Genomic DNA, 22,710 nt, shown 5'->3' on the forward strand with positions numbered 1-22,710 from the left:
GTAGTTCTAAGTTCTAGGGGACTGATGACCTCAGAAGTTAAGTCCCATAGTGCTTAGAGCCATTTGAACGATTTTGAAAAGAGAGAGATACGGAAACCAACTCTCGTGGAAGATAAACTGATCTAAGTAGTATAGACTGCTACGAAGAGCTGACAGTCCACGTTCCTTGTATTTCCTAAATTACGATATGGTTTACAGAAAAATCACAGTTTTGAAAAGATATTATCGAAGGGAATCCATAAGACGCACCTTAGTTTCAAGCAACATTTTAATTCGAGTTTTACAATTTTTATCGTGTCTGCTGACATACAGCTTTCAGTGAATAAAGCGGTACTGCCGAATGCATAGTCGGTTGTATAAGATTGCAGTTCCCACGCTGGCAGAAGGAGCCGGTGGACCATAATGACGTATGGCATTGCCAGTAGACGGTGGTGTAAGGCGCAAGGTAAAGCCCGTTACGTCAGTAACGAGTTAACGTAAGGTAAGCACAGTTGTTCTGGCGCGAAAAGAGTGATCTTGCTTAATAAATATTTGATAAGAAAAGTCGCTTTTTCCAAGTCGCTTAGGAGAAACGTGCAAGTCAATGTGCTTTCTTACAACAACGTGCCAAAGTCAGAAATCGATCCTCTTAATAGATAAAGGAGCTAACGATACATAAACTAATGAAAATGGACGAACATCTCCGAAATATCACGAGTGTGAGCCATAGTCGCCGTAGTCGCCTGTCGCCGATACACTGCCTGCCGACCTTGATCTGACGTTAGACCACGCTCTCAGGAAATTGTTAGTTTTTAATTAAACAATTACCAGTGTTGTTGATGTTTTCAGTTCATGATGTTTAGCAAATAAGTGTATCATAACGGAATCCCTTTTTAACATTATTCTGAATAAGATAGCTTTTCGATTTATCATTCAGGATCACATCAAATAGAATTGCAATTTACAGAGAAGCCGACGGCGTTGATACTGCATCTGCGGGGACATATTAAGTGCCGGAGCGGCGGTCTAGCGGTTCTAGGCGCTCAGTTCGGAACCGCGAGACTGCTACGGTCGCAGGTTCGAATCCTGCCTCGGGCATGGATGTGTGTGATGTCCTTAGGTTAGTTAAAATAGTTCTAAGTTCTAGGGGACTGATGACCACAGATGTTAAGTCCCATAGTGCTCAGAGCCATTAGAACCATTTTTCAACATATTAAATTTAGAGAGCTTCTCGGCAAAACAGATAGAAATAATCCTACACGACGATTCTTAATCTCCGCAAAACTGTTATACTGTATCTTGTAGAATCGCTGACTAAACTGAGATATTTCTGGAGCTTTTGCACAAGTGGGGCTTTCTTGTAATCTCTGCCTTACTCGCTGAGGGACCCTCAGTTTTTAAGCGTTTGTACATAAAACACATTTCTTCTTCATTAGTCTAAACTACTAGCTAACTTCCATTGTGAAGTTTCCTTTTACGACGTATAGAAATTTCATTTGCAAGCTTCTATTTACTCTCACATAAGCCAATTTCATTCTTTCGTTTAGCTTCTTTCTCGGTTTAGTCAGTTATCTTAAACTATTCTAAATACAAAAATTAATTTCAAACTTGCTCTGTTATGTTCTCCGTGCCCTACTCATAACACACCTACGAATTTATCACCATTCTGATGAAATTCTAAGGAAGCTCTAACACCGACATACATACTCTTAAGTATGGGAGGAAAGATTGAAACAATACCTTTTTCCTCAAGTGAGGCTAGGCAAGTATTTCTTGAAAGTGAGTCAAAAGTTTTAAGAAATATATTAATTACACACAATGACTTGAACGATATTGACTTCTGCTTTGTACAGTTTCTTTCACGACTGGTAAAAATTACGTTGCGCTATATCAACCTTTAATTCCTATGTGTTTCATTGCCTGACCTAGTTCTGACATTTGCAGATAACCAGCGTCTAAAACTAATGCGCTGTAGAAATCGTGTTGGACGTTAGTGGTGATTTCTGCAAATTGTGGTGGATGTGGCCATTCTCCGGCCTGCTGGAGGTAGGGTGTCCAGGTCAGCTATATGTGTGTGTGTGTAAGACTGTTGTCAGGATCAGTAGGTTCGGCTATCATTAACCGCCACAACAATACAAAAAATCATAACTAAGGGATGTCACAGGGCTCAGTATTGGCCCTTGTGACAACCAGTTTTGCGGGAATGACAACACGCTTTACTTTAAGGTGACAGAGCATTTAGACATTCTCCTCCTGGAGGTCGCGAGTGGGCACGGCAAGTCAGAAAGCAGAACTCCAGCGTTGCAATGAATATCCCAGAAGTGTAGTGGTCTAGGAGTAAAGTATCACTAGCTAATCGTAATGAAAGAAAGTTAACTCGGCACCCATTACTTAGCGTTAATAATCCACAATTTCGATGGCAAAGGGAGGTCAGATACATAGAAGTGGTCTTGCGTTAACGACGGAATTTCATGGCCCATGCAGAAGCATGATGAAGCACAAATGGCAGTAACGGTATTACACAAATTTTTCTTAGAAACAGTAGGTGCTACCTGTCCGCTGCAATGGCGACATTGTAACTGGGCAGTGCGCTATGACTCCGGAGTACAGAACTTCTCCAAATGATTATCGTGGTCTGTCCCCAAGACACTGCAGTAAGAGAACAGCTGGCTCACCATTGGAGATTTTTGGCTAATACCATTTCAATAAATAAGAGTTAAAATAAGAGTCGTAATTCATGTGGGAGGAGAAATGGAATAATTCAAAACGGCCGACGAACATGCCATGACCCACCGAATATCAGAGGATGAGTCAATGTAAAACATCCGAAGTCCCTGTGAGATTCCGTGCACTTCCTAACTGGACATGGGCCCTCTCCCGCACGCCTCTGCAGACCAGAGACAACAGTGTATGACCGCCGCGATGTGGGTGGCACTCCTGAGCACGTCAGCTTGGAATGTCCCACAAATGACGCAGCTGCTGAAGAGCTGAGAAAGGTAGTTCACTCAAGAAATGTTTACAGTTAACTCACGAATTAACAGACATTAATTATCCAAAGAAACCTGAGCAACGTACCGTCTCTGTGGCATCCAGTCAGAACTTCCTAGCGAACCAAGGCGGCTCCTCGCTTTCTGTAGGCTGCAATGGGCTGGACCGGTCGACTGCCACCCTGCTTACTGAAGCTACACTGCAGGCACCTCTGCTCCACTGTGTACACTGAGACGTCCACAGAACTGTTTCTATAGATTATGTATTCGGAGCGCTTGTAATTGTAAACGTGGCATGGACTCAACTACTGTCTGAAGTAGTGCTCGAGAGTATCGACACCGCTAGTCCTGCAGGGCTGTCCATAAATCCATGAGAGTATTGGTAAGAGTTGAGAGTACGGAGGAGGACGGTGTGGGGTTTGAGATCTTTCTGAACATCACGTTGCAAGGCATCTCAGATATGTTCAGTACTGTTCATGGCTACTGAGTTTGGTGGCCAGCGGTTATGTTTAAATGCAGAAGAGTGTTCCTGGACCCTCTCTGTAGCAATTCTCTACATGTAGGGTGTCACGTTGTCCTGCTAGAATTTCCCAAGTTGGTCGGAAAGCAAAATGGACGTGAATGGAGGCAGGTGATCAGACAGGATGCTTAAGTACGTATCACCTGTCAGAGTCGTATCTAGACGTACAATGGGTCCCACATCACACCAACTGCACACGCTCCTCACCATTACAGAACCTCCACCAGCTCTAACAGTCCCCTGATGACATGCAGTGTCCATTGATTCATAAGGTTGTCTCCACACCCGTACACGTCCATCCACTCGATACACTTTCAAAGGAGACTCGTTCGACCATGCAACATGTTTCTACTCATCAACAGTGCAACGTCGGTGTTGACGGGCCCAGGCGAGGCGTAAAGCTTTCTGTCGTGCAACCATCAAGGGTACGTGATTGGGCCTTCGGCTCCAAAAGCCTATATCGATTATGTTTTGTTGAATGGTTCGCACGTCGACACTTGTTGACGGCGCAGCATTGAATTCTGCAACAATTTGCGGAATGGTTGCACTTCTGTCACGTCGAACGATTCTCTTCAGTCGTCGTTGGTCTTGCAGGATCTTTTTCCGGGCGCAGGGATGTCGGAGATTTGATGATTTACCGGATTCCTGATGTTGACGGTACACTCATCAAATGGCCGTGGGGCAAAATCCCCACATCACCACTACCTCGGAGATGCTGTGTCCCATCGCTCGTGCGCCGACTATAACACAACACCACGCACAAAGTCACTTAAATCTTAAAAACCTGTCATTGTAGTAAGAGTAATCGATCTAAGAACTGCGCCAGACAGTTGTTGTCTTATATGGGCGATGCCGTCAACAGCGCCTTATTCTGCCTGTTTACATATATCTCTATTTGAATCCACACGCATATACCACTTTCTTTGGCGTTTCAGTGTATGTTACATGATTTTTAGCTTTGCGGATGTGTTCTCATTGCAGGGAAATCTATAGCTCTCTATCGTGATCGAAGCTTAGTCCAGTATACATCGATTTCTATCGATCTTCAGTCATCCGTGTATCGCGACACTAAAGTTCCAAGTGGTGCCTTGGAGAAAATATGTACGTGCCGCTTCTAAAGATTCATGCATACCATGTATTGAGTAATAATGGGAATTGATCTGAAGCGTATCTTTAACATTTTTCCTCCTGTAACATTCCGCTGGAATTTGTAAATCATTGACGAAAGTGGCACGAAGACGACTACTCATGCTGGTGCGTAGAATGTATGAGAGTGGCGATACACCATCAAGCACACAGTTACGAAGACTGCTGGAGCCCGTAAGTGCGAGAACTATCGCACAATCGGCTTAATAGCACATGCATCCAAGTTGGTGAGAAGAGTGATGTACAGAAGTAAGAAAAGAAAATTGACGAAACGTCACGTGACGATCAGTTAGGCTTTAAAAAGATAAAGGCACGATAGAGAATGTTCTGATGTTGCGGATGATTATCGAAGAAGGACTGAAGAAAGATCAAAACACATTCATAGGATTTGTCGACCCGGAAAAAGCGTTCGACAATGCAAAATGGTGCAAGATGTTCGAAAATCTGAAAAAAGTTGTGGTAACCTATAGGGAAAGACAGGTAACATACAATATGTAAAGGAGGCAAGAGGGAGCAATAAGAGTGGAAGACAAAGAATGTAGTGCTCGGATTAAACAAAGTATAAGACATGGATGTTATCTTTTGTCCCTATCATCAAACTACACATTGGGGGAGCAATGACGGAAATAAACGAAAGATTCACTTTCGGGCTTAAAATTCAGGGTGAAATTATGTCAATGATGAGACAACTGACGTGAAAGCCTGGACAGTGGGACGCGTTTTCCTCAGTCACTGCCGCACTTGTTTACTTCAACGTCACCGCGTGAATTCGACAGCGGCCAAGTGCAATAATATCATGATTGAGTAGTAGAATGATTGAAAGTCTTGTTTATAATTTTGCATGGGTTTGACAGGCGTTAGAGACCGCTTCGTGTATTCCACTGCTCAATGAAAGTGTGTTCATCATCTAACATTTCATTAATAAAGGTCACATTCATGGGTCGTTGTACATTCTTGGGTCGAAATTTTGTATAATGATGGCTATGTTTTCAGGGCATTAGTACCAAGTGCGACTGCTACGGTCGCAGGTTCGAATCCTGCCTCGGGCATGGATGTGTGTGATGTCCTTAGGTTAGTTAGGTTTAAGTAGTTCTAAGTTCTAGGGGACTGATGACCACAGCAGTTGAGTCCCATAGTGCTCAGAGCCATTTGAACCATTAGTACCAAAATCATAAAAGATATGCAATCAGGTTGAAGTCAGATAGATAGTGCAAGCTTTAAGCTTCTATTACAATCCAATTAGTCTATGCGAGTGTTTAATATGTATATTGCTTGAAGTTCGGGTAATTCTGAGAGGAAGGAACCGTACCGGTACACAGACTGTATAGAAACAAAGCGTGTGACACCAGATTGGCACGAAAGTGGGTAATTTTGCTCCGGCGCGACCGTCGCTTTTCCTACGGGAACACGGGCCCACTTTTCTTAATCAGGGCGTGAAATATGAGGCGGGGCTCCGTATTCGCAGCGTGCCTGCCCTCTTTCTCCCTCCCTCCCTCCCACCCTTCCTCCAGTCAGCAGGACGCCCTCTCGCTGCCTCCCTGTCCTCCCTGTTATTCTTCTTTGTTCTTATCTTATCTTCTTCTGCTTATGTTGCAATTAGTTTCATACACGTAAAAGCACTTCATAATATAAAAATCTGAGATGTCGTTTTGGTACAATTTATCTCACTTTTGTTTTTTTCATTTTTGTCATTAACTCTATGACATCCTCAGAACACAATAACGTTTATTGTAGAAGCTCGTTGCTTAGGTAACAAGAGACTGTTGTATAAGTAAATACGCTTGTATCACTAATTGACCGCTGTATTCAATACTCAGCGATGGGGAGCTGGCTCTAAATACGACAGTTACATTAATATCTATATTCGGCGGCTACAAACAATTCATAGCCTTACAGAACTCTATATTTTCCAAAATACTATTTATGTGCAAATATTATTGATACACTAATACACTCCTGAAAATGGAAAAAAGAACACATTGACACCGGTGTGCCAGACCCACCATACTTGCTCCGGACACTGCCACAGGGCTGTACAAGCAATGATCACACGCACGGCACAGCGGACACACCAGGAACCGCGGTGTTGGCCGATGAATGGCGCTAGCTGCGCAGCATTTGTGCACCGCCGCCGTCAGTGTCAGACAGTTTGCCGTGGCATACGGAGCTCCATCGCAGTCTTTAACACTGGTAGCATGCCGCGACAGCGTGGACGTGAACCGTATGTGCAGGTGACGGACTTTGAGCGAGGGCGTATAGTGGGCATGCGGGAGGCCGGGTGGACGTACCGCCGAATTGCTCAACACGTGGGGCGTGAGGTCTCCACAGTACATCTATGTTGTCGCCAGTGGTCGGCGGAAGGTACACGTGCCCGTCTACCTGGGACCGGACCGCAGCGACGCACGGATGCACGCCAAGGCCGTAGGATCCTACGCAGTGCCGTAGGGGACCGCACCGCCACTTCCCAGCAAATTAGGGACACTGTTGCTCCTGGGGTATCGGCGAGGACCATTCGCAACCGTCTCCATGAAGCTGGGCTACGGTCCCGCACACCGTTAGGCCGTCTTCCGCTCACGCCCCAACATCGTGCAGCCCGCCTCCAGTGGTGTCGCGACAGGCGTGAATGGAGGGACGAATGGAGACGTGTCGTCTTCAGCGATGAGAGTCGCTTCTGCCTTGGTGCCAATAATGGTCGTATGCGTGTTTGGCGCCGTGCAGGTGAGCGCCACAATCAGGACTGCATACGACCGACGCACACAGGGCCAACACCCGGCATCATGGTGTGGGGAGCGATCTCCTACACTGGCCGTACACCTCTGGTGATCGTCGAGGGGACACTGAATAGTGCACGGTACATCCAAACCGTCATCGAACCCATCGTTCTACCATTCCTAGACCGGCAAGGGAACTTGCTGTTCCAACAGGACAATGCACGTCCGCGTGTATCCCGTGCCACCCAACGTGCTCTAGAAGGTGTAAGTCAACTACCCTGGCCAGCAAGATCTCCGGATCTTTCCCCCATTGAGCATGTTTGGGACTGGATGAAGCGTCGTCTCATGCGGTCTGCACGTCCAGCACGAACGCTGGTCCAACTGAGGCGCCAGGTGCAAATGGCATGGCAAGCCGTTCCGCAGGACTACATCCAGCATCTCTACAATCGTCTCCATGGGAGAATAGCAGCCTGCATTGCTGCGAAAGGTGTATATACACTGTACTAGTGCCGACATTGTGCATGCTCTGTTGCCTGTGTCTATGTGCCTGTGGTTCTGTCAGTGTGATCATGTGATGTATCTGACCCCAGGAATGTGTCAATAAAGTTTCCCCTTCCTGGGACAATGAATTCACGGTGTTCTTATTTCAATTTCCAGGAGTGTAGAATCGTAGACTTACCGAATTTGCATTTCGCACTCTAAACATGTTCCATTAGTGTCTCAATGGTCACACGTGCAACCGGTAGTTAAGTTCGTTTCATAGCTTATGCGGCAACATACCGTCAATGGTCATCACAGTAGCACTGATGCATTCTCAGAGCTGTTCCGGTTCAAAAATGGCTCTGAGCACTATGGCACTTAACATCTGAGGTCATCAGTCGCCTAGAACTACTTAAACTTAACTAACCTAAGGACATCACACACATCCATGCCCGAGGCTGGATGCGAATCTGCGACCGTAGCGGTCACGCTGTTCCAGACTGAAGCGCCTAGAATAGCACGGCCACACCAGCCGGCTGCAGGAAGTTTAAATTTTCGCGGCAAATTGAATTATGTGCTTCAATGGATCTCCTGGCACTTCCGCGCCCCCTCCCCCTTTCCGGCTTTTTGCATGATGGCATGTCTTCCTCTAGAAAAATCAGTGATAATTTCGCATTTTGGAGGGAATTTTACTCTTAGTGCTTACTCCTGCAGCTGTGTGGAGATAGTACGATGCTGCCCCTGCTAGAGGTTGTTCATAATGTCATTCAATTCGAACACAATTTGTTGAAATTTGTTTAAATTTATTATCTACACAGAGCATTAGTGGCTTATTGTGGTGTTACCACAACAAGAGTTTGAGATATCTGTGCTTGTTGAGCTGTTGGTCTCGAAGGAGCATGTGTTCGACTAGCGAGATGTTGGTCCCAAACAGGGCGTGATTTAATAGCCGTATTACATGCACTCACTTAGACAAGAAGGGCATCCACAGCTCACTGCATGATGAATGGAAGCGACCATTAATGCTTGAACATATGTAGAGGAAGAATACAGTACTGCAAATAAATGCTTTGCATTGACATGCATTAGAACTGCATTACACAACACATGGAAACATATGTATCTGCTGGAATTTTCTGTCATTTCTAAAACCTACATATAAGCTCCCACCACACAAGAGACAACTGCCTCCGATCCAGCAGACCAAAGAAATTAGGTAGTTGGTGAGTTCACCGCTAGAGGGCGCCGTGATAGGTCACGTGATTATGCAGTTCAGTCAACATCATGATGATGTCATCCATTTTTTCTCAGCTGCATGTGTGCCCTAGCCTCCTCACCCCCTGGCAGTCTGGATCGAAAAATTGACATGAAACGGAAACGTCTGTTCTGGGCTGCTGGAGAGAGGACGGAGTATACTTAATTTATTTTTGGAACAATTTATTTAGGAATGAATTTCACCTAGTTTATTTATTACCCTGATACAAAACCCTCACCCCGACCGGCTTGAGGTAGCAATATACAATTCACAGACCCGGAAACTACACGTAAATAGTACAGTAAACTGATGTGCAGAGATGCAAACAAGTCGTAAATTACCGAAATAATCCAGTACACAGCATACAGACGTGCAAACTACTAGTACATCACCGAAAATAATACAGTGCACTAACACTCAGTGCACGTAAAAAACGCAATGTGTCAGCGACTAAAAAGATGAGTCTACTGAATGAAAAGCCTAAGTGCACCCTCTAACACATGGAAACTGTCCAGATGTGGGAGAGGCTAGGAAGGATAGGTTAGTGTACTTTATTTATTTTGGTCGGGAAACTGACGCAAGTATCGATCCTAATTACGTAATTATACAACTATAAGGATAACGCTACCCAAGGAGAGCAAAAAAGCGCAATATGCCGCAAAAACTGACGATACCATACAACTGGTGTTATCCTGCTGGGAAAATATTTCGCAATACCTCTCGAAACGAGCGACAGAAACACTCAAACTCCAATCTACACCTTCAGGCTAAGGGCAAAAAGGCTGGGGAGTAAGGAGCTATCTTTATTCTTTTTCATGGAAAATATGTTCAACTGACGAGGTTGGACAGATAGGAGTTTTGAAAGCTGTATTACCTGTAAGCTTAAGCATCTATCGTTATCTGACGTCGGAGGTCGCTACAGACACATACTAAAAACCACCCTATATCCCACTTAATCGAAGCCAATGCACGTTATCACAGCTGTTGGAAAAAATGCGTCATAGCTCTAATTCGAAATTGTCGTGAACAACCAGCACTCGTAATGAACTTGTCATAATGCAGCACATTGACTGGAGAAAATCTTCGTCCTAAAAGACTATAGAGGAGGCGGTAGTTGATTTTGCGTTGTCCTCGATGTACAATCACAAAATGTCGAAAATCGAGGCCGTCTCTCCACCTACACGGCGGATGGACCAAGGGAGGGAGCTACTCCACCAGCAGTCTCGTGACACATGCTAGCCGCTGGCCGCCTTGATACGATAGTCCTTCGCCAACACAAAAGCAGGAGACAAAGGGACGGCTTTCACAAATGCATCTTGGTCGTCTAATGTATAGTGACACAGCTGCCGTTAATGGTTAGGGGGCGGAGATACGATGACGAGCTGACACAGACAGGTGCCCAACGCCTCCAAAAGACCTCTCCTTCTGGGGTGGAAAACACTTTTGTTTAATAGCACATAGGAGGCTCCAGCTGGGACCGAGGTGGAGCTGTGTTCTCATATGGAAGTCGCCCGCCGTTCTGTGCTGGACTATTTAACATCAACTCGACTCCTATAATAAAGCGAATATTAGAAAAACGGAAAAAACATTCTCGACGTTAATAAATGTCCTATTCCCATGAAAATAGAGAAAGTCCATTTTCATTTAGTTTTGTGAGCAAAATCGGTATAGTTTTTTACATTTTGCTGCATTACCATCTCACTATTTTGTGACGCCCAGTGAAGGGTACCACCACAGATCACAAATGGTCAGCAGAAAATCAGGAGAAAAAACTTCGACTATTTGGATGCGAAAAATACCGATAACTGCAGAATGGCATCGTTATTTTGAAATTAAATTAATCATGAAAGTCGCTTTGCATAACGAGTTTTTTTTTGTGTAGTCGGATTACACTCACCAGGTAGGCCAAATAGGAATCTGTGAAGGGAACACGGTGTTCTTTTCGAGGAACACTATTGAGAAATGACATCTGAAGCTGACCACAGAGCGGCTCTACAGCCCACAACATACATTTCACGTAAGGACCATGCTATTAAAAATACGATCGTCGCGTATACGTTACCATCACCACGCATAAAACGTGGTCTTGACTCTACGTGTACCCGTACACGAGCCGCTGATAGTGTTAGACTATGTGATAGAAATGGTGTTCACGATTTGGAATCAAGTCTATCCATTCAACCACTTACTTGCGTTGGATCCCGTTGAGACATCTTTTAATCAATACAGCCACTGATCAATCATATTTGTTTCACTCAAATGAGTCACATTTTTTGAACCTATCTGCTAAGGATCCCATACGATACAAACTCCAGCGCTGCTTTTTTAGACAGTCCTTCTGCATCTTGTAACTGCTCCTAAGTCTCTGACCCGTCCTCCATGCAGTTTAGTCCATGTGATCGTCCCAATTTTTCGGACCTGAACGGTAGTACGAGAGCACTACAGATATCCTGTAGGGATACAGGACGAGCTAAGTTAATACGACAGGAGCGCGTTTTCACCACTCGGTGGAAATAAAACACAGACGCAATGTTTTTCATTGACAAAAATGTGGAAGACATCGCAGCAGTTCCTACAGCTATGGTATATACAGTTAATCTCATCTTCCCAACAAAAGGGTAGCGGATGTCTCCGTGCTCCGTTTCGAGGAGCATTGGTCCTTCATTTCCCAGTCATGTATACGATTACTGTTGCTCTGTTGACTATCACTGTAAGGGGCTGTTCACAAGATGCGTGACGCAGCAGAAATAAAAGGAGGCAGAGTGATGTACTGCAATACACAATGCAGTTGATAGCGAGATAAATTTTGGCAATTTCACCCAGAAGTCGGAGAGAGCAATATCCACCACATTTGCAGCTTGTGTAGAAACACACTGAGCTGTTATTGCTGTAGGAGCCTGTTTTGAGCACTCAGGGGAAGTGGGAACATGTTGCCGTCCCTCATGGTCCATTCACGACCATCACCCAAACATTCTGTCATCGTTATTTTGTACTATCCTGCAGAGAAAACTACAAACTATTAAAGCTCACTTATTCTCATCCAATAGATTTTTGCTGCATCTCTCTCTTCCGATGTATCGAAAACGATTACTGTGCATGTGCTAGCATCCAGCATATGCAGTGATCCTATTAAATATGTGAGACACTTCATCCCCTGTCATATCTGGGTATAAAATCGAGTGATTATAGGTTAGCGATAGGTGTCTGTGAAGTACTACAATCCCCACGTATACATCTTATTGACATACGCCCTGTTTACGGAGTTAGTGGCGGTATGATGTTCAATTTCAAACAGCGCTACTATCTGTTTGTCCCTTTCTTTGTAAAAGGCATTCATCGTTACTAAAGACCACTTTGTATAGGACTGGTGCGAGCATAGTAGAATTTCTGAACCGTGATCGGATGTGAATAGTGGGGGTCTACACCCCTGGAAAGCTAAATTGTGCGTGTATTACAAGGAATCGGTGTTTAAGGAAGTATTTTTTCATTTTACAGTTTATCACCATAGTTTATCGTAGAGAAACCTGCAAGGAGAGTGTATGTCATGCGCTGTAAATATATTGATTACATTGCGAAAGTAACAATGCTGTATTCCATACGACTAGTACGTCGGAAACCACAACGATCTAACATTATAGCGTGTTTTAGTGCAAAACACTATAGCCTTAGGAGTACATGTGTTTATGTTCTCTCTTGCCAATACCTTCTTGTTAAAGGTTCCAGATACTAGAACAACACTTTAGAATTGCGAGCGCAGATGATTTAATTAAAACCTGCCTGGAGCTGTATCATGCATAAAAACCACTCGTTGCTTGTTCTTTAGTGACTGTTATATCATCACAGCAGTTTCATATTTACCGTACAGCGATAAAGGGTGCTAACCTCCTTGTGGCCTTGGATGGGTGCGAAACAGAAGTAACAGCCTCTGTTCGACTGTTGCTGCACGGAACATGGAATGTAGCGGTCTACTTCTGGTCAGCTGAAGGGAGCGTTGGTCAAAGACAACGCGAGGAGATCTTCCGATCTCTAACTTTATCCTAGGGATACGAGAATGCCCTGACTCCCAGCCACATACAGAAATATCAGAATTTACGCGCTATGATAGAAGTGCTGGAGATTTGTATGTCGCTGTCTGGTATACTTTCATGATGTATATGTTCGAGAATTAACAATGAATGGACATACTGCACAGACATCTATCTACATTCACAATGACACCCGCAAAGTAGAGAAGGGACGGTTTAGCAGTTATCTGGAAATTGGTAAGCATGCTGCTGCGTCATTGGTCGGTGTTGAAATTATGATAAAATTGCTAAAATTATTCGCACTGTCAACTGTGATGCTTATTATGACAGTCTATCGAGGGTGTCTTTTCCACCCCATCTGTCCACTGGTACACTGTTGGTTACCACATAATGATTGACTGACATCGCCTGTTTCATATGGAGAAAGAGTTTTGGTGGAGGTTCAATGCCTTCTGGGGGTGGCTAGCATCGGAACAGTGATCGCGTACACGATTACAATTCGAGGAATCGGTCTAAACGGAACGCAGAGCCAGCACCTAAACCGTCACTGTGGCAGATGAGTTGAAATGTGGAGGCCGTCAATCACATTCGGATAGGAGTTTGGAGACTCTCCACAACGCCCCAAAACTCTTCCAGTTTCCTTATGATGTAACTATGTGGTGTATTATGGTAGCAGCGCCGGCCGCGGTGGTCTCGCGGTTCTAGGCGCGCAGTCCGGAACCGTGTGACTGCTACGGTCGCAGGTTCGAATCCTGCCTCGGGCATAGATGTGTGTGATGTCCTTAGGTTAGTTAGTTTTAAGTAGTTCTAAGTTCTAGGGGACTGATGACCACAGCTGTTAAGTCCCATAGTGCTCAGAGTCATGGTAGCAGCAGTAGCAACATGATTTATACCGTGGGAGGTCTAGTTTTCTGGGAGAAGCAATGGATCAGAACGATTTAATGTCAGTTTAGAGCCTGACACGGACGTCGAAGTAGCGGCGGGAAAAGCAAAATGTATGACAGTGTAAAAATAGTGTTACAGCAGAAAAAGGAAAGTTTCAAACAATGACACAGGGTCGCAGGCAGCGTATGTTGCGACTTATTGTATAGTTTGTGGGATACAGTGATCCTCCTACAGTACAGACAATGCAACTTTACACTAGTCTATCCAATGGATAAATACCTAAATATTTAATAGGATTGCCGCATATGCTCGATGACGGCATGCACACTCTAGTCGTTTTCAATATATCAAAAGAGAGAGATGTGGTAAACATCTGTCGGATGAAATTAACTGAGCTTTCATAGTTCGTAATTATTCTGTGCTGGATAGTACAGAATAACGATGATAGAATGTTTGGGTGATGGTCGTGAATGGATTGTGAGGGACGACATCATATTCCCACATTCACCGAGTGGTCAAAACACGCTCCTATAGCATTAATTCAACTCATGGTTTCTGCACAGGTTGCAAATTTTGTGGATATAGCTCTCTCCAACTTCTGGGTAAAATTGCTAAAACTGATCTCACTTTCAACTGTGGTGTGTACTACAGTTCATCGCTCCATATCAATGATGTCTATCCAGCCCCAACCATCCCCTCAGTACACTGTTGATTACCACATAATGATTGACTGACACCACTCGATTGAGATGGAGGGAACTTTGACAGAACACTGTATATGTGCTACCCCTCCTTGTGGAACGGACGATTAAGTGTAAAGGTCGTCACCTTAATACAGTTGTTTCGAAGCATTCCTCATTGCTACAGACTCATCTTATTTCCGTATGCTGCTACAGCCTACACGTCTTTCTTTTATTTTATTTTTTTCATCAATGAGACAACAGTATCTCTTTCTATTTGTGCTACCGCACGCATGTTATGAACGGCAGCTTCTGGTGATGGTCAACACCCGAACAGTAATCGTGTACATGACTGCAAACTGAAGGACCAATGCTTCTCGAACGGACCACCAAGACATCCACTATCCATATGATGGGAAGATGAGATTAACTGTATATGTCATAGATGTAGGACCCCCTGCGATGTCTTCCACATTTTTGTCAATGAGGAACATTGCGTCTGTGTTTTATTTCTACCAGCCTGTGGTGCGGTAACTGTATAGTTTATGCCAAGCGACGTTCAGTTTCCTATGAGAGCCTAGGATCTAAACGTGTTAAAGTGAGTTTAATAGCAGCTGACATGGGTCTCTAAGTCATGGTAGGAAAAAAAAAAAAAAACAGAATATGGAGGTGGACACTGCTAGGGCGTGTTACAAAAAAAAAAAAAAAAAAAAAAAAAACAATGCATTAAACTGCTTAAGAATGTACAACACAGGAACCCTCTCATGTGATTGATAGTCTCTTGGATATGGTCATCTTACAGTACAGCTGATGAAACTTTATATCGGTCTGTGGAAGCGACTTCTTCGATCACGAATCACAGCTCCAATGAACGGATAGCTGTATATTTAATAAGATCGCCAAATAGTTTAGGGTGATAGACATGAATGCACACTGAGAAACAGAGATGGACTTTGGACTAGCAGTATGTAGTGTGGAGATGCGTCACAAAATCTTCGGCCTTTCTCCATGCCATGTATGATGTGTAATCTTCCTAAGTTTCCCAACAAGAAACACCACCATAACTGCTCGTCCAGTCTCTCCTACTACCCATTTTCTACTACCCATTTCCACCGTGTGATCAAAACGTGCTAAGGTCGCATTAAACTCGTCCTGTTTCCTTGCAGGATGCAGAAGGTCTTAGAAATAGCGCTCTCCGAATTCCGACTTACGAGCAGTTACAAGATGCAGAGGAACTGTCTAAAAAAACAGCGCTGTAGTTTGTGTCGTATGGGATCCTTAGCAGATCAAAAAAATGTGATTCACTTCGAAATGTGAGAGTGAAACAAATATGATTCATCAGTGGCTGTATTCATTAAAAGGTGTCTCTACAGGATCCAACGCAAGTAAGTGGATAAATGGATAGAATTGATTCCAAATCGTGGACAGCATTTCTACCAGAAAGCCTAACACTATCAGCGGCTCGTGTGTGCGTACCTGTAAACTCAAGACCACATTTAATGCATGGTGATGGTAACGTAGACGCTACGATCGTGTTTTTAATAGCTTCCTCCTTACGTGAAATGTATTTTGTGTGCGGTAGAGTACCTCTGTGGTCAGCTTCAGATGTCATTTCTCAATAGTGTTCCTCGAAAAGAACATCGTGTTCCCTACACGGATTCCTATTTGCCCTACCTGGTGCCAGCCGTGTGGCCGAGCGGTTCTAGGCGCTACAGTCTGGAACCGTGCGACCGCTACGGTCGCAGCTTCGAATCCTACCTCGGACATAGATGTGTGTGATGTCCTTAAGTTAGTTAGGTTTAAGTAGTTCTAAGTTCTAGGGGACTGATGACCTCAGACGTTAAGTCCCATAGTGCTCAGAGCCATTTGAACATTTGAACCCTAACTGGTGAGTGTAATCGGACTACAGAAAAAGAAAGAAAATATTACTCGCTATGCAAAGTGACTCTCACGATCAATTTAATTTTCAAATAACGAGGCTATTCTGCAGTTATCGGTATTTTTCGTATCAAAATAGTCGAAGTTTTTTTTCCTGATTTTACGCAGGGTTGGTATTTCTCTGCCGATCATTTGTGATCGGTTGTGGTACCCTTCACTGGACGTCGCAAAATAATAAAATGCGAAAAATGTAAAAAAACTATACCGATTTTGCTCACAAAACTAAATGAAAATGGACTTTCTGTATTTTCATGGAAAGGGACATTTATTATCGTCGGGAATGTTTCTTCCGTTTTTTAAAAATAGTTGCTTTATTTTGAGTCGAGCTGATGTTAGATTGTGCAGCACAGAACGACGGGCGACTTCTCTATGAAAACACAGCTCCACCTCGGTCCCAGCTGGAGCGTCCTACGTGACGTTAAACAGAAGTGTCTTCCATCCCAGAACGAGAGGCCTATTGGAGGCGTTGCGGACCTGTCTGGTCTGTGACAGCACGTTGCGAAATTTTTTTCCCAGCAGGATAACACCAGTTGTATGGTACCGTCAGTTTTTGTGGCTTATTGCGCTTTTTTACCCTCCTTGTTTAGCGCAACCCATATAGTTGTGCAATTAGGCCGGATATTTGTCATTAATTACGTAATCAGGATTGATATTTTTGTCACTTTCGAGAGGTATTTCGAACTTTTTTTCCAGCAACGTAAGACCTGTTTTACGGTATCGTAAGTTTTTGAGCTGTATTGCGATTTAAGCCATCCTTGTGAAGCGCTATGCATATAGGTGTGTCAATAGGACCTGTCTTTGTGGTTAATTATGTAATTAGGATCGATATTTGAGTCAGTTTCGAGATGGTATTGCGAAATTTTTCCCAAGAAGGATAAGACCTGTTCTGTGGTATCGTTAGTTTTTGAGCTGTATTGCGATTTTAAGCCAACCTTGTGGATCGGTATGTATGTAGTTGTGTAATTAGGACCGATCTTTGTGATTAATTATGTAATTAGGGTCGATATTTGCGACAGTTTCCCGCATCTAGACAGTTTCCATATGATAGGGGGTGCTCTTCAGCTTTCTATCCAGTAGAATCAGGGTTCGAGTGGCTAATATGTTGCGTTTTCTATGTGCACTGAGTGTTTGTGCAATCGCCCGCATGAATGCCATCTACCATTTATGGGACGTAATTGAGCGGTCAGTTCATCCTGCAGTAGCAACACTCTCAATTGTTGACGGTTGCAGAGGCAGCATGGTTCAGTATTTCTGCAGGGGAATGCCAGCCACTTTTTGAGTTCATACTATGTCGACGTGCTACACTATGTGGTGCAAAAGGAGTCCATCACGATATTGAGAGTTATCCCATGACTTTTGTCACCTATGTTTACATTTTCCTTAGAATGCAAAACTGCATCATGAACACTTTGTGTTATATTTGCTCTGGTAGTTTTTATCGTGTGATATGAATGACAGAAACTATAGACATTAATACTTCCTTCTACTGCTTTTACCTCCCAAAATTTGCAATTATAAGTAGGGAAAATGTTCGTGAGCTGAAACGTCTGAGCAGAGCTGTAATAATTACGTTATTGGTAAATCAGGTTCTAATCAATATGCGCACCTAGTAATTTTGAACAATCGGTTTCACATATTTCCTGTCCGTTTAATGATGATAAATCTTGCCTGATACAGAATTGAATGAACTTCTCTGGAGTAGGTACTGGACTCAGTGGTTCTCCAGTTCCTCTAACTCGGTAGCTGCTCGCTGTGTACTGCTGCGGCATAGCGTTGCGCCAAGTACTGAGTTGGTGCGGACGTTAATAGGTGGGCGTTATTTAGGCGGTGGCGGCGCCGACAGCCGGCATCCCGCAGCACACAGCGGAGCGCTCTGCCGCAGACAGACGTGTGCTGCCAGCTGCCGCCGTCCGGCGCCAGCGCTGCAATTACTGCCGCGTCACGCCGCCGTGGCACTGAGGGACAGCCGCGCCGCCTCGCTGCAGCCGGCTGGCTCGCTGGCTGCGTGGGTGGCGGGCACGAGCGGCTGCAGGCCGCGTCACCCAGCTAACGCCGCTCTCCCTGCAGTTGTGTTTTCTCCCGCTGCTACGATCTGACGGCATAATCACACAGTACCGTACCAGCGGTAAGGCAATTATTCGAGAAACTTTCAACAAAACGTAATGAGACTCCACGCTTCCGTTCAATTAGATCATATCCTGAACTGGCATAATGCTGAATGGATAAATATTAGTACAAGTGCAAAATTTTAAATTCCTAGCAATCAGGACAGAAATCTACTGTAAGAGCAGCAAATGAATTAAAATCAAGACAGAAATGCCGAAAGAGGCATTTTGTAAGAAATTATTGCAATTTTGCCATATGATGACATGGTTCGAGATCGTGGCTGTTATTTACAGACAAATGTTGATGGTATTGATACAGCAACCAGCCACGCATCTAATTTTAGTTCCTTTATTCAAAAGGTACCGTTACCACGTGCTGAGAAGAGCGTTGGAGCAAAGACAATTACTGAATGTAATGACAAAGGAAAAAAAGAGCTCGTATGGATATATATTAAAAAGAGAGGGGGGCTTATAAAAACTGTGGTGTCACCGCCAGACACCACAATTGCTAGGTGGTAGCCTTTAAATCGGCCGCGGTCCGTTAGTACACGTCGGACCCGTGTGTCGCCACTATCAGTCATTGCAGACCGAGCGCCGCCACACGGCAGGTCTATAGAGACTTCCTAGCACTCGCCCCAGTTGTACAGCCGGCTTTGTTAGCGATGGTTCACTGCCTACTTACGTTCTCATTTGCCGAGAAGATAGTTTAGCATAGCCTTCAGCTACGTTATTTGCTACGACCTAGCAACGCACCATGATCAGTTTCTATTGATATTGTAAATCATGTACCGTCAAGAGCGACGTTCGTCATTAATGGATTAAAGTTAAGTATTCCACCAGCTAGGTCCGTTGTTTCTAAATTCTAATTTCCTTGTCCTGTTCCAGACCTGACGCCAGCCTGCGTGAGCTAAATCGCGTGCTTTTAGGCCTCCTCTAGTAACACGGTGTTGGCTCTCCTGCCAACCACATTGGCGACGAGGCACAATCGCGTTCTTATCGATTATGCCCTGATTTACTTGTGTAATGGCTTCACCACGATCTCCAGATGTACTGTCCGAATTTTATCGCTTACAGAATCAGCAGACGTAGGCCTTACTGGATGCTCTTGGACAGTTCGTCTAGGGTCAACGTGCGATGCAAAACGATGCGGCAGCCGCCGATCCACCGCTAACGCAGCCACAACACGCTGTTGCACCAACTTTTCGACCTTTCGATGCTACACTGGAAACCTGGACGGAGTGGTCACGCCAATTTGGATTCCATCTCGCCGCCTACAGAATTCAAGGTAACGAGCGGCAGCCTATTCTGCTTTCATCCGTCGGGGTGACCACGTACCGTGTGATAGTCAAATTATTTCCCCGACGCGACGAAGCAACTCTGTCCTATGAAGAAATTTTGTCTGCATTAGACGCATATTTCAAAGAATCAGTCAATGTAGTTGCGAAAAGGAATACCTTCTTTCGTACAAAATGTACGGCAGGTCAGACTAATCGGGAATGGGTTGCAACCTTGCAAGGCCTTACTAGGGATTGTGCTTTTGAGTGTCAATGTGGACTCCCTCATTCAGATACTATGGTACGTGATGCAATTGCACCGAACGTTTCTGATGTTCGTATAAGGGAACAGATTTTGAAGCTAGTAAATCCCTCCCTTCAACAAGTGATGGACATATTGGATCGGCAGGACACACTTGACTTTGCTCAGGACTTAAGAACTTTCAGCATTGCAGCGCGTCAGCAATCGTAATTATCTAAATAAATTATAAATAATCCGCCTCGATTGCGAAAATTCCCGGTGTTTACCCAGGTTTCAACGTGGATAACCACGCCTTCTTCAGAACAAAATAAAAAACAGCTTGCCTAAATGGGCATAGTCAATTTCTAAAATGAACACCCACAACGGCAGGTCCCCATAAAATTTATTAACATTACACGGTACATCCGTACCAAGTCAATAACTCTACTTAACTGTGTGTGCTGCCTCGCCCCAGCCAACGTGCAGTGGAGAGCCTGTGACCCATCGCTCGTTGGCTGGGGCGAAGCAGCACACACAGTTAAGTAGAGTTATTGACTTGGTACGGATGTACCGTGTAATGTTAATAAATTGCAGACCTGGCAAGGCGCCGTATTCAGTACTATTGATGTTGTCAATTACGTACCGTCAAGAGCGACGTTCTCCATTAATGGATTAAAGTTAAGTATTCCACCAGCTACGTCCGTTGTTTCTAAATTCTAATTTCCTTGTCCTGTTCCATACCTGACGCCAGCCCGCGTGAGCTACACCGCGTGCCTTTCGGCTTCCTCTAGTAACACGGTGTTGGCTCTCCAGCCAACCACAACAAAAACAGCCTTAGAAGAGTATGGGGAACTTAATAGGAGGCGAGCGTGGAAAATATTTCAGATTGTGTATCATGTAATGGACGGCAGTATATACAGTAACATTAAGAAGGGAGCAGTGGATTGCAGGATATGGAGATCCAAAGAACGTGCCAAAATAATTGTAAACTGATGAAGTTCGTGATCTGAACTGTTCCACCTGGTGGGAAAGATATCGGACTCGTGGATAACTTCATAATGTTTATCTATAAGTTTAATAAACACAACACATACACTTAACAGTGGCTTTAGTCCTCCCTATCACTGTTTACATCAATTTACCAACATTGTGGTAACTTTCCGATTCCACGTCTGTAGCAATCACGATGTTTCGATGGAAGAACTCTTCTAGGCATGTTTGGACCGCATTTCCATCCGCAAAGGAAGTAAAGAAGCTCCTTGAAGGTTTTTCTATAGAGAGCGGAAAATTTGAACATCTGAGGGCGCAAGGCCAGGTACACAAGTTGGGTCCGGATGGGCTTCCCCACACACTCCTGTATAGTGTTTTTTGTCAGTCTAGCAGAATGCGGGTGGCCGTCACCGTGGAGTAGCATCACTTCACGCCGTCTTCGTCGTCGTTGCTCTCAAACTGCGTCTGCAAGACGTCTCAGTTGTTTACACTAAATGTCATCAGTGATGGTCACACTTCGCCGAAGCAATTCGTACTACATCACACAGCCACTGTTCCACCACATGCATAACATCTTTTGTGGATGCACATAGATTTTTGCAAGGGGAGTTTCTGCTTTGTTTGGACTCAGCCTTTCCTTTCTTTGCCTGTGTTAGCATTTCTGGTCACCAGTAACGATACAGGAGCCAACTGATGACGTGCAAGCAGAGACTCACATTCCGCCACAGGCTGATATTCGTGGATTTAGCTTACAGAATGTGGTACCCATACACCCGATTTTTGAACCTTCTCCCTTCATGCAAATTTCGCACGATATTATAATGGTTACTGTTCACCTCATTTGCCAGTTTTGATTGGATCATTGTGAAATAATGCGGATAAACCATCTTCATCGAACACCAAATGTCTTCCCAAACGTGGAGTGTCAAAAATGGTTCAAATGGCTCTGAGCACTATGAGACTTAACATCTGAGGTCATCAGTCACCTAGAACTTAGAACTACTTAAAGCTAACTAACCTAAGGACATCACACACATCCATGTCCGAGGCAGGATTCGAACCTGCGACCGATCGGTCGCGCGGTTCCAGACTGAAACGCCTATAACCGCTCAGCCACAGCGGCCGGCGTGGAGTGTCACTAATGTCAACATTATTTACCTTAAACCGAGACAACCATACTCTTGCTGTGCTCTGTCGAAAGGCATTATCCCTATACAATGTTTCTGACTGCCTCCGCGGCTTTCACCTCTCTACTGAATTCAAACAGAAGAACACGTCTGAAATGTTCTGATTTCTCCACTTCGTTCTCCATTTTCTAGCGTCCACAGCTCCACTCACTATCTTTAAATGACAAAACACAATATATAAACCCAAGTAGCAACAGTGAACTATAAATAAGAAAATGACTATCAATAAATAAACCAACAGTAACCGGAATACCAACATGCAAAAGAAAGAGGCAAAGAACTTATGCATAAGTCTGATGTCTGCGAG

Source organism: Schistocerca gregaria, chromosome 2 (genome assembly GCF_023897955.1).
Source record: "Schistocerca gregaria isolate iqSchGreg1 chromosome 2, iqSchGreg1.2, whole genome shotgun sequence".
Classification (NCBI taxonomy): Eukaryota; Metazoa; Arthropoda; class Insecta; order Orthoptera; family Acrididae; genus Schistocerca; species Schistocerca gregaria.